We start from the raw sequence: 12,484 nt of genomic DNA, 5'->3' as shown, positions 1-12,484 counted from the left end.
AGATTCAAATATTTCATTAATTAAAATTTAATTTCGCTATAACTCTGGAACCAACGAAAATAAATATCACTTATGACATATTGTTAAAAAGCTCTCAATGAGGAGTTGAGTTTGTTTTTTTTGTTAACTGCAGTTAAGAAAAAGTCCAAAATGCAATTTCTTTTTGATTTAGGGCTTTTTGGACACTTTTGGTCCAGTCGATTGCAATCAAAAGGGAAGGTGCACAACTAGATGTTACAACAGTTCTAAATCTAAAATTTCAACATTCTACAGTTAATAGTTTTTGAGTTATGCGAGATACGTACGTACAGACGTCACGCCGAAACTAGTCCAAATGGATTCAGGGATGGTCAAAATGAATATTTCCGTTGAAATCTGAAAACCGAGATTTTTCGCGATTACAATAGTTCCTTTTCTTCGTACAAGGAGGTAGAAATTACGACAAAATAACTCACAACTCAGAAGGCACTACTGAAAATTATTTTGAACACATACATATATGTAACATATGTATTTTGAGCATATGTATGTACACTTTAAACGAAATGCAGAAAAATCTTCCTTTTTTTTAATTAGTTTTATTTAGAAATTCATCGACAGATAATGTTGTTTCCGTGAAAGAAAATATTTTAATTAATTATATTTTAAATAAAATTGGTGGAAAGATTTTTTAAACGGTTCGATAATTTATATAAAAAAAAGTCCTACAACTGTGTGTTGCTGTTTCTGATGCACGTTTCACAAACCTCGCGCGCGCGCGCACAATCAAACGCACACACAATTAAATTTAAAGTATTTATTATTTTATTTGAATATAATATTTTTTTCGTTTATTTAATTCAATGATTCTAACTAAAGCGCGCGCCCATACCGTATTTAATTCGCGCGGGTGTGGCGGTCTTAGCGGCGACAGTGGCACTAACTAAACTAATGTAATTTCACAACTTACGTAGAACAAATTTCGCTTTTACGGTCGATAGCTGATGTAGCCGCGCGGCTGAACGCACCAGGTACAGAGTCAACTGAGCGATAGAATTCGAGACCCAGCCAGACCGTGTTACTTTTTTACACTTTAAATATTATTCATTTATTTAATTTCATCGCTCACCTCTGACGTCACAACATAGCAGACGACTTCAACAGCATTTTTTGGGATGAGACGTGATTTTGCAATACAATTTTTTGAAATGTTATTTTTTCATTGTTAACCAATGTGCCTAAGAAAAATATGACCTTAATTAGGCGAAATCTCGAGATACTGAGGGTGACCTTGTTCTACAGCCTCATCCTCTTGACCTTTCACATTGAAATTTTACTGGCATCAATGTCATTTATGCAGAATTAATCTGACCAAGTTTGGTTAAAATCGGTCCAGTAATTCAGGAGATATAAGGTGATTTAGAGGCCAACACTGGACACTCGTACTATAACATCCGGAAAATTTTCATCCGGTTTTATGGTTTTTTGGGTCTGTTAGTTGAAAATGGCAAGATCCGAACACCGAATATGCCCAAATATACCCATATATATATAAATATGCCCAAATTGGGCCGATTACAATACTTTCCCTTCTAGAGCTATAGCGCTATCTAGACGGGAAAGTAAAATATGTTAAATAAGTAAAGTATATTTCTGAAAACAGAAACATAAGACCTCTTCCTGTAAGCGGAAGTATTGTATGAATCTGCGGCTTTGCTTAACAGAAATTGACATAAATATAAGAAGAGAATATTTTTCTTTTTTTTAACAAAGAATGCACACATTTATATAAATAAATAAGTTAATACACATTTAATTTTTTTAAATATACGTCTACACGATTCATGCTTCCCAGCGCCAAAAAATGACCTGTCAGCATATTATTTGAAACTTAAAAACTCGTTCTGACTTTTTAGAGCCCTCAAACCCTGAGATAACATTACAATTTAGAAGGGAATATAAGTAAGCATGATAAATATTTAACAATAATGATACGCTTACCGTTTTATTAAGGCGCTTCAACATAAAACAATATTGATTTGATTTTGTACAAACGAATCAATTTGATCAACACACGAGAAGTTGTCATTTAATACAACAACCAGAAATTTCATTTTGGCTTACAATGTAATTATAATCGTAAAAGTAGAAAAAATGTTGAGAGATAGGCTGAATACAAGCTATTTAGGTGGCTAAACCGGCTCGTTCATAGTTAGTAACTACTAAATAGTTAGGAATACGTAAAAAGGGAAAACACAACAACCGACTCGTTTATTGCTGTTTCCAATCAACGTGTATATACCTTAAATTATTAAATAATGTATAATTATAGCCTATCAGACATTACTTGAAGTACACTAAACACAACAGAAAACACGTAAGAACACAGCCTGTCTATTTTATTTTAACCTCCGGGACCACCGTTAGGTATTGCTTCAAAGGGTGAGATGAATGATTTGTAGCGTGTGTGAAAATGCCATGCCTGATCGGGATACGAACCCGGGACCTCCGGATGAAAGGCCGAGACGCTACCACTCGCGCCACGGAGGCCGGCAGTGTGTCTAATCTAAAAGAAATTAAGGTATATAAGATTAAAGTTAGATCTTTAAACTGAAGGAGATTGATAATTATCTCGAAGCTTCGTTTTAATACATATCGTCTGATGATTTCGAGATATAGATTTTAATACATTTTCAGAATAGAAATACCTATTTTTCCAGATATCTCATAAAATAAAGTGAAAAAAAGATAAGCTAATCGTAATGTATATTTTTAACATATAAATATGTTGAATACTCAAAAGGCGAACGATCGATTAATATGAATAATCGATTACTTCATGTCATTTTATCAAATAAATACAAATTCAATACGGGTAGAATGAAATGAAAAAAACCCAATTTTATTTTTAATTTAATCCAGCTGCTTATAATTGTCAATAGATTAAGTTCAATTCAAAAAGGTTTAAGAGTATTAAAAGCTTTTATAAACGAACTTACGAGTAATTATAACAAACAGTGGAAATTGATAAGATATATTTCTTCTTTTTTTTTCTCTAGGGAGTCTATTTTATAACTGATCGTTTACAATGATATAAAATAGTTTTTAAAAAAATTCCGTCTATTCGTGAAATAGTATTTATCTTAAATAAGTAATAGGTAATTAATCTAATTAAAAAAAGTATTACGGCGATAATTAACACTTCAAATAAAATTTATTTCATGATATAACCCGTTTCTAATTCATTAAAAGAGTAAACCCGTTATGAAAAAAAAAAAAAATGTAATCACATATGCGTTAATAATGTAGAAAAACAACAGTTTAAGATCGAACGGGTGTAACTCCAAGGATATAATTCCGGATTTACCACGATGTTTCTAGCTAAATTACACCATTCACTACGTGACGTTAACCTTACTACGGTCAGTCGATGTTCATTATTCTGTTCTTATTCTCATATCTGATCGGTACAAGAAGAAAGATATGATTTTCTGATCGAGGGAGATACATCCCTCGCTAACATCACGCGTAACTGTAAGTAGAGGGTGGTGAGGTTCGATAAACCTTCCGTTTTAAATTTAAAAAATTATCGATAGAGTGAACGAACGTATCCGTAAATTATTATCGATTAATAATATTTTACAACGATCATAAAATATAAATAAAATTAATAAAAATAACGACGATCGGCTGAAAATCAAGTTCAACAGCTCTTATCTAAGTAAAAATGTAAAACGATCCGCGTACACCGTTTCATCACCGCAGTTAACAGCGAGTGATCGGCCAACTGTAATACTATTTTACGTTCTGTTGTTTTAACAGTAAAAACGAAATATGTAATTTTATATCGCATCGCCTGCACCGATGCACAACTGCAAAACTGCAACTCAAATGCACCGATGTTAGATTCAAGGACATCCGATCGAATCCATTGTTGCCACCATCTGCGATGCAAGATACTGCGACAAGCCTCACCCGCTGTTACTATAACGCTGTACCGGAGTCCCCTCGGTTTACACGGACATGCATATATACATATATACGTACTACGTACCGCAACACATTTCACTATCTCGAACCGGTTTCTAAAACACATCAAACAAGCTAACTTGTTTGTTTCTCCGTGAACTCCGCAGCCGAGCGAGCTAAGACAGAAAATTGTTTTTTTTTCCTTTGTTTATAAGCGAACCTTGAATTGCATTTACGATTAATACTCGCTCATTTTAATACGCTAACTTTATTCTTAACGTAATTTACCATCGACTATACCTTTACTGCGTATACAGACGTCAAGCAGTAGCTAAATTCGTTCTTAGAATATAAAAATTAACTCGTTAACCCAAATTCGACGGGAATTATACGGTAAGGTGAATTTTAATGATTTTTTTTCGAATATTAGTTTAAGTGAATGCGACATGCTAGGCAACTAGTATAAAAAATATATAATAATTTAATTTTAATACGAATACAGATCAATACAAGACCAACTTCTTTAAATGACTTACTATTTGGCTCTATGATTATAAATATTTTGATTTAACATTTTAAAAAAATCATAAAGTAAATATTGAAATTACCTTAAGTTTCATCGTTTAAATAAATCACCAGAAATAACTGTTTGTTGAGATTAAATATTTACTTCCGGACATAATTTAGATTTTATTTATTTATAAATATCATAGTCAAGCGAAGTATGGAATCGGAACTAAAATTATTACCGCTATATCATACCGTTAAAGACAACCAATTATTGTCATTTTCATATTTTACAACGATTGAATGAATAATGATCTTAAATGTTTGAAATCTGAATGTCAGTAAAGTTACAATTAAAAAAAAAAAAACCAACATTGCTACATGGCCTTATAAAAATTACGTAAACATAAAATTATAGCTGTTACAATTCGCCTAACATGAGATAAAAGACCTTAGGCACCAGAAGTTCTTAAATAATATATAGTTTAAGAAAAAAGGTACAGAAGAAAAATTTAATTATTTGAAATGTCCTAACTGTTTATTTCTAACTACAACTTAGCTATTATGTAATAACTTTAGAAATTTACCGACTATATATATATATATATATATACTATACTTTATACTATATATATATATACACATCAACAATTAAATCAGATAAAAAATGAATAAAAAAAAATTAGGTTTTACAAATTTCTAAATAATTTGATAGTTTAATTTTTATTATTATTACAAATTTCTCTCTATCAAACACCTTACGTAAAAATACTCTGGATTCCTAAAACCTCCCCTTTTTCTAAAGCGCAGGAAAAATGAAGTGAGATTTTATTAAATTCCCTCTAATCATTTTTATCTAATAAATGGGCAAAAAATAAACTGAAAAACTAGATTTTGATGAGGAGATCAGAAGTTATAGCGATAGCCACGTTATAATACTAAAATCGCCAAGCATGAATATAAATAAAATTTCTGTCAGCAACTTCTTCACAAAAGGTTGAAGATGTGACCATTAAACCGAAGGAAAATAAAGAAAAAAATAACCTTTTCAACAACGGAAGTCCAAGCCCGGCTTACTACAGTACCTGCATCCTTTTCACTGGAAAAAAAAAACAGCAGGCCTGTTGTTTTGTATCGAACAAACAAAAGGCATAAGGGTGCAAGATATGACCGAGGTCATATAAACAAAACTATCGATAGTAGCCTGCAACAATGTAGGCCGACCTTAACGTACATCTGTAAAGTAGGCTGTAAGTTTTATAGTCGAATGTCAACAGATTGCGGGTAAAATAACGCAGAGTAAAATATTTACAATAAATGAAACATTAATTTTAATATTACAATGAAAATAAATTAATAATTTCTGTAATTTATAAACTAAGACCAGAAAACAACAGAATCGCAATAAAAATAACTCGCATAAGAAAATAAATTTAATTCTAGTTCTATTGAATGAATAATAACATTTTAACATCATTATAGTATTAATATAAATATTACTTTTATCTACTTTAAAATGAATTATTTCCACAATTCACTCCCGTTTCAATAATAAAGATCTACTTATCTGTCACATAAACACAGCATAATCATTTTGTTATAAAATTTTACAATACACTTCTTCGCATGATGACAAGGATATAAGAGAAAAGGAAATCTTACACAAAAAAAGAACCTTTTATGACAAAAACACCCACCCATTTTCATTTCCATTCTAAGCATTTCGTAAAAATTTTATATGTTGAATAAAGTTACGAAAAAAGAGATAGCGTTGTCATTTACATATAAGTATCACTTTTTTATGTTATAAGATAAAAAAACTCTTAAAAAATTTACAACATATCAATCATGTGCGCCGGGATTTGAAAACTTAAAGAGAAGCACAAAATCTTTTGTTTCATTCTACTGTTTATAAAAAAAAATTAACACTGTTTACAATACATACGTAAATCAATAAAATTATTACTCTGACCTACATAACAAAACATCTGTGAACAATTTCATTCCCCTCTAAATCAACTTTAGGTTATAAAAAACTTTGTAAATACTGGTACTATACTTGAGTAATTTTCCAAATTCAATAACAACGGATTTGGTACAACGTAAATTATACAAAATATACAGCATTGAATCACAGAAAATTATTCGATTATACCTAGTCGAGTTATAGCTTTGCGGATAAGTTTTAAACTTGATCGATAGATAACTCGTTTCATAATAAGAATGATAGAAAAGAGCTCCAGGATGATATTGTATTATTCCTCAAAAATATTTCTGTTAACATTTTTATTTAATTAGGTGGTCGATATTTTTAAAAGAAATTAAGAAAAATTAAAGAAAATTACCCTTTAATAACTATTTTTTAAAAATAATTCAATCGTAAAACGCATAAAAAATCGAAAAACATGCTACGTGGCATGTTCGGCCGCCGTGGCGCAAGTGGTAGCGACGTGGCCTTTCATCGGGGGTCCCGGGTTCGAAACCCGGTCCAGGCAAGGCATTTTCACACGCTAGATTGTCATCCATCTCATCCTCTGAACCAATACCTAACGGTACTCTCGGGGGTTAAAAAAAAAATTTACTATTTGCCCACCGGGCTGATCTAGTGGTTAACTCGTCATCCCAAATCAGCTGATTTCGAAGTCGAAAGTTCTAAGGTTTAAACCCTGATAAAGGCAGTTACTTTTATACGGATTTGAGTACCAGATCGTGGATACCGGTGTTCTTTGGTAGTTGGGTTTCAATTAACCACACTTCTCAGGATTGGTCGACCTGAGACTGTACAAGACTACACTTCATTTACATTCATACATATCATACTCTAAAGTATTACCTTACGGTGGTACCGGAGGCTAAACAGAAAAAAAGAATCTTTAATATTTGTCTCCACCAAAAGTTTTGGGCGTTTAAAGACCAACGAATATTTCAGTCAGTAATTGCTACTTTAAAATTATATTCGTTTTGATAAGCTGAATAAAAAATATGCAGTACAGCATAGATCATTCTAGAAAAAAAAGACCTACAAAATTTTATATAATAACATTCAAAATTAATCTGATTATACGAATGAGTTCTGGATTTGAATCCCTATTACAAAAACAAATTTCATTTTTCAAAATAAAATTAAGCTATTTCCATGCCTGTAATTACTAGAATAGAACAACAAAATTTTCTCCTTTTTAAAGATATGTATAATAAAGAAGAAACTGCTAGCTATGTTTCAATGATTTTAATTGAAATTTTATTTTGTTATACATATATGACAATAAGTACGATAGAAACAAATCTTTACACAAAATAAGTACGTTCTCGTATGTGAACCATACATTTCATACTACAATTACGAAATTGTTAATAAGATTAAAAAATAAATAAATAATAAATAAAAAAACGCTTGTTTTGCTGGAAATTTATATTCATACACATTATTGCCCAGTAATTTACATTCAGAATACTACAAGTGCCGGCCTTTCATCCTGAGGTCCCGGGTTCGAATCCCGGTCAGGCATGGCATTTTTCACACACGCTACAAATCATTCATTTCATCCTCTGCAGTAATGCTTAACTGCGGTCCCGGAGGTTAAAAAAAAAAATACAAGTAATTTCTTCACATGAAAAAAGTGTAAGAACACACACTAGCTATTACTCCTATGGACGTATACACTATTTGGTAACAAGTATTAATAATAGCAAAATATACTAATGTACAAATTTTTTTAACTTTTCTTCATTTATTCAACTTACCTTACACCATATTGTTCAGAATTAAATTCTCTGCAAGTTTTGCTTAAACGTTTTACGTGTTTGACGAACAAATTAAAGTATAAACTACTACACAGTAAATTCCACTTTTAAATGCAACTAATTATAATTATTGCACAATATGATATTTTATTTTAAAAAAAGATAAATAAAAAGTTGCGATAACAGCAAATCTTACATGAATTATTACATAAAACTTTATCAATCATATATTATAATGAAAATAGGCGGCCACTTGTTAACTACATAAGTTTTAGTTGTAAGCTGCCGAATAATTATTATACTTCGATAAGATAGCAATGGTGAAGTGAATAGATACAGTATTATACAAATACAAAATAGATAAAATAGGATATTCGATTAGCAACAAACATCGCATTATTCCTTCATAACTAAGACATGATAATCTTGCTGAACAAAACACAACTCTCACACTACAGTTATTTCCATATTAACACACAAGCGCACTCACTCAATCAATCTCTCTCTCACACACAGAGAGAGAGAGACAGAGAGATAGGGTGAAAAGAGGGGGGATGACGGCCCATAAAACAAAAATAAATTGTTGTTACCTTTTTCATATCGCTTTATCTATATCAGAAAATAATTAACAGGATCAGAAAATTATGTTATAAATTAATTACATTATAAAGTTATGTTAAAATTACATTAAACGTCAAAATGAAATCAATCTTATAATATGTAATAATGTAACTTTAAATACGGATAAAACCGATTTAAGATACTTTTCAGATAAACATAACATTTTTAATCGCATGGATATAATGGATTAATAGTCCCATTAATAATATAATTAGACAAATTTTTCTTATTGTACAAAGTCAAAATTTTACGCCAAAGTAAGTCAGTCAAAGTCTTACTAATAAATTTTCGTAACTCAAAACAAATTTATTTCATTTGCAGCAAGATTAGAACTAAGTTCCGTTTTTAAAGTCTTAATTAGTCGCTAAACTTATAATAATCAATAAATATTTATTATGCCTACGTATTAACCTATCTAATAATAACAGTATTACATTTACGAGTTGTTTCAAAAATTCAAAAGTAGTTTTTAAAATGGAAAATACAGTGTATCAAATCTTTATTCGGTAGGTGCATATAAATATGATTTAGAATACGTAGATCTCGGATTTTTGACAATAAAAAAAATAAAAATAATCAAGACGTTTTACTTTCCAAAATTGAAAAACTTAAAAAGAGAAATTAAATCGTTCATTCATAAATAAAAATAAAAAAAACCAATCATTTGGTATCAAACCAAATAATTAATTCGCGCCGAGAATGAACTCATGCTTGTTTTCATTTTTAATATAAATCCGAAGTTAGACAAAATTTTCCACGATTTATCTAAAAATAAATAAAAAGATTTAAATTAACAGAAATAATGTACTACAATGTGGAATCAATATTATCAAACTAAATTTTCTGCACAGTTATTTAACCTTTACTTAAAATACACATTCAAAAGTTTATCGTGTAACTATTTCAGAATAATTGATTTGTAAATGTTTATTTATTTATGAATTCTAATTATTACATAACTATTACTTCATACAGTCAATTACTTTCCCGTCTAGATAGCGCTATAGCTCTAGAAAGGAAAGTATTATAATCAGTCAAGTATGAACATACGCGGTTTTCACCGGATCTTGACGTTTTTAGATCTAAGGAACACCAAAAACCGGATGAGTATTTTTCGGATGTTAATGTTCGTAGTACGTTTGTGTGTTCGGTGTTGGCTTCTAAATCACCTTATATCACCAGAACTACTGAACCGATTTTGACCTAACTTGGCCGGATTACTTCTATATGTGGGACACTGATGCCATTAAATCTTCAACTTAAAAGATCAAGGGGATGAGGCTGTAGAGCAAGATCACCCTCAGTATCTCGAGATTTCGCCTAATTAGGGTCTTTCTTTTTCTGTTTAGCCGCCGGAACCACCGTAAGGTATTACTTCAGAGAATAATACGTATAAATGAAAATGAAGTGTCTTAGGTCGACCATTCCTGAGATGTGAGATTAATTGAAACCCAACCACCAAAGAATACCGGTATCCACGATTTAGTACTCCGTAAAACTGCCTTTACTAGGATTTGAACCATAGAACTTTCGACTTCGAAATTAGCTGATTTGCGATGACGAGTTCACCACTACACCAATCCGATGGGTCGCCTAATTAAGGTCATATTTTTATTAGGCACACTGGTTAACATAGGAAAAAAAACAATATTTGCAAAAAAAAATTCCAAAATCGCACCTCCACCCTAAACATGCGGTTTTAGTCGTCTGCTATGTTATGACGTCACAGGTGAGCGGTAGAATTAAATAAAGGAATGATATTCAAACTGTAACGCAGTCTGGCTGTATCGAACTCGATCGCTCGGTTGGCTAAGTATCTGGTGCGTTAAGCATCGCGACTACACCAGTCTACCGATCGTACAAGCGAAATTTGTTTTATGTAAGTCGTGAATTAGATTAGTTTAGATAGTGCCGGCCATCGCTATTAGTACCGCCACACCAGCGCGAATTAAATACGGTATGCACGCGCGCTTTAGTTAGGAACATTGAATTAAACAAACGAAAAAATATTATATATAACTAAAATGATATATATTTTTAATTAAATTGTCTATGCATGAGAAAAAACTCACAGTTGTAGGATTTTCCAGGAACGCGTTCCGGGAAAGTTCTATAACTGTTGTCAACTTTTTTTAAAATTAATTCATATCGACTACTAGCATTTTTTTATTCATTAATTTTATACTTTTCAACGATGAACCTATCAAAAGATTCTCTCACCGTTTCCTGTTATCCTTTCAGGCAAATATCGAAGCGAAAGCTTTATGATATAGTAGAATATTATTTATACCGATTTTTACACGATCCATTCGCACGCATAATTTATTTTACAATCTGAATAAAGAATTTATTTATTAATAAAAATTATTAAGAGATTCATTAATATTTTTTTTAACCTTTTCTACGACTGAATTTTAAAATAAATATCAAAAGGAGTTTCATCTAAACGGTAGGACGTCATAAACTTTTGAAATTGTTGATTAAAAAATATGTTATTTAATTTTTTTTAAATAATTAAATTGAAAAAATACACTTCATTAGATCAGTAATTTATTGAAATTATAAAATAACTGGATAATAATTACCAAATAACCTGTCTTACAATTACGAACAATGACAGAAAACAAGGGCTCTGTTACAGAGAGCTCTCTCAAGACCTAATTTTATGATTTCTCAAAGTAACTAATATGAATTCTCATATTAACACCGATTATAATTCATACGTGTACAGATACAGTGGATGTTTAAGATTAGAGAGAACCGTACTGACTAATAATAACACACAAAACAGATATATACTTATTTATAACGAATTACTAAGATATCGTATATTCCTACCCGTCATTAGCCACGCCACTGAACGAGACAAAAATTTAAACCATCTTATTTTTTTAATATACGTTTACCACTGTCTACGCAAAAAAAAAATGGAATACATAAAAACTGTGGTAAAAGTAAAGTATCATTAACAAAAATACGTTCATATAGAAAGGAAGTAATGCATAACGTAGAACCGACCAAAAATAGCGTATGCCGCATAAAGTAATAATTTATAATATAAAAAATATCTTAACCGACAAATGATAATCACCAGGAAAAGCTTGTAAACGCCAAGAATCAATAATACCAGAGAAGAAATACTTGATAATATAATGATTATTGTATATCTAAACGATGAGTAATTTAAAACGGTAGAATAATAAGACTACTAAACATCGGTAATAATAATAAATACTATGATAGTGGCAAAATGAATCGCCAACTTTCTACCAGTCAAAAGTGTGATCGACCGCAAGGCATAAGATAGGCTATAAGGCAAAGCTAAACAGAGGCAGGGGTAATGCCCCTCGAACTGAGACAAGGTCACAGGGCCATTACCATCACAAACCACCGTCTGGTCCGCTCCTTCCATCCCACTACAGCTCCACTCGCTCGAACCAAAACAACGAAATAACAACGAACAGTTCTTCCTCCAGTTCCTCATTACACATAAATAAATAAAATATACGTACACACATTCACATACAACAACGCCACACCGAAACGGTAAGACAAAATTAATATCCTCAAGGATAAATAAATAATTTGAAAGTTATACTTTACCTAAGTTTTTAAAAATTTCATTAATAAAAATCGGTTAAAAGAGAAAAAAAATGTTGAAATT

At 31.0% G+C, this 12,484-nt stretch overlaps 1 protein-coding gene across 6 annotated transcripts in view; it reads right to left on the bottom strand.

The window, feature by feature from the left end:
• Window positions 1-12,484, bottom strand: part of LOC142322137 (caspase-1-like) — a 170,904-nt gene that overhangs the window by 68,123 nt on the left and 90,297 nt on the right. Inside the window, exon 1 of one of the 6 annotated variants that reach the window (XM_075360867.1) lies at window positions 8,200-8,302. The exons of the other annotated variants lie outside the window; for them this stretch is intronic. The gene's annotated coding sequence lies outside the window, so the exon portion shown is untranslated. Of the gene's footprint in view, window positions 1-8,199; window positions 8,303-12,484 lie in introns of those variants that run through there. 6 annotated transcript variants of the gene reach the window in all.

Source organism: Lycorma delicatula, chromosome 3 (assembly GCF_047948215.1).
Source record: "Lycorma delicatula isolate Av1 chromosome 3, ASM4794821v1, whole genome shotgun sequence".
NCBI classification, from domain to species: domain Eukaryota; kingdom Metazoa; phylum Arthropoda; class Insecta; order Hemiptera; family Fulgoridae; genus Lycorma; species Lycorma delicatula.
The sequence above is the reverse complement of the archived record's forward strand: the minus strand, read 5'-3'. Positions and strand labels throughout refer to the sequence as shown.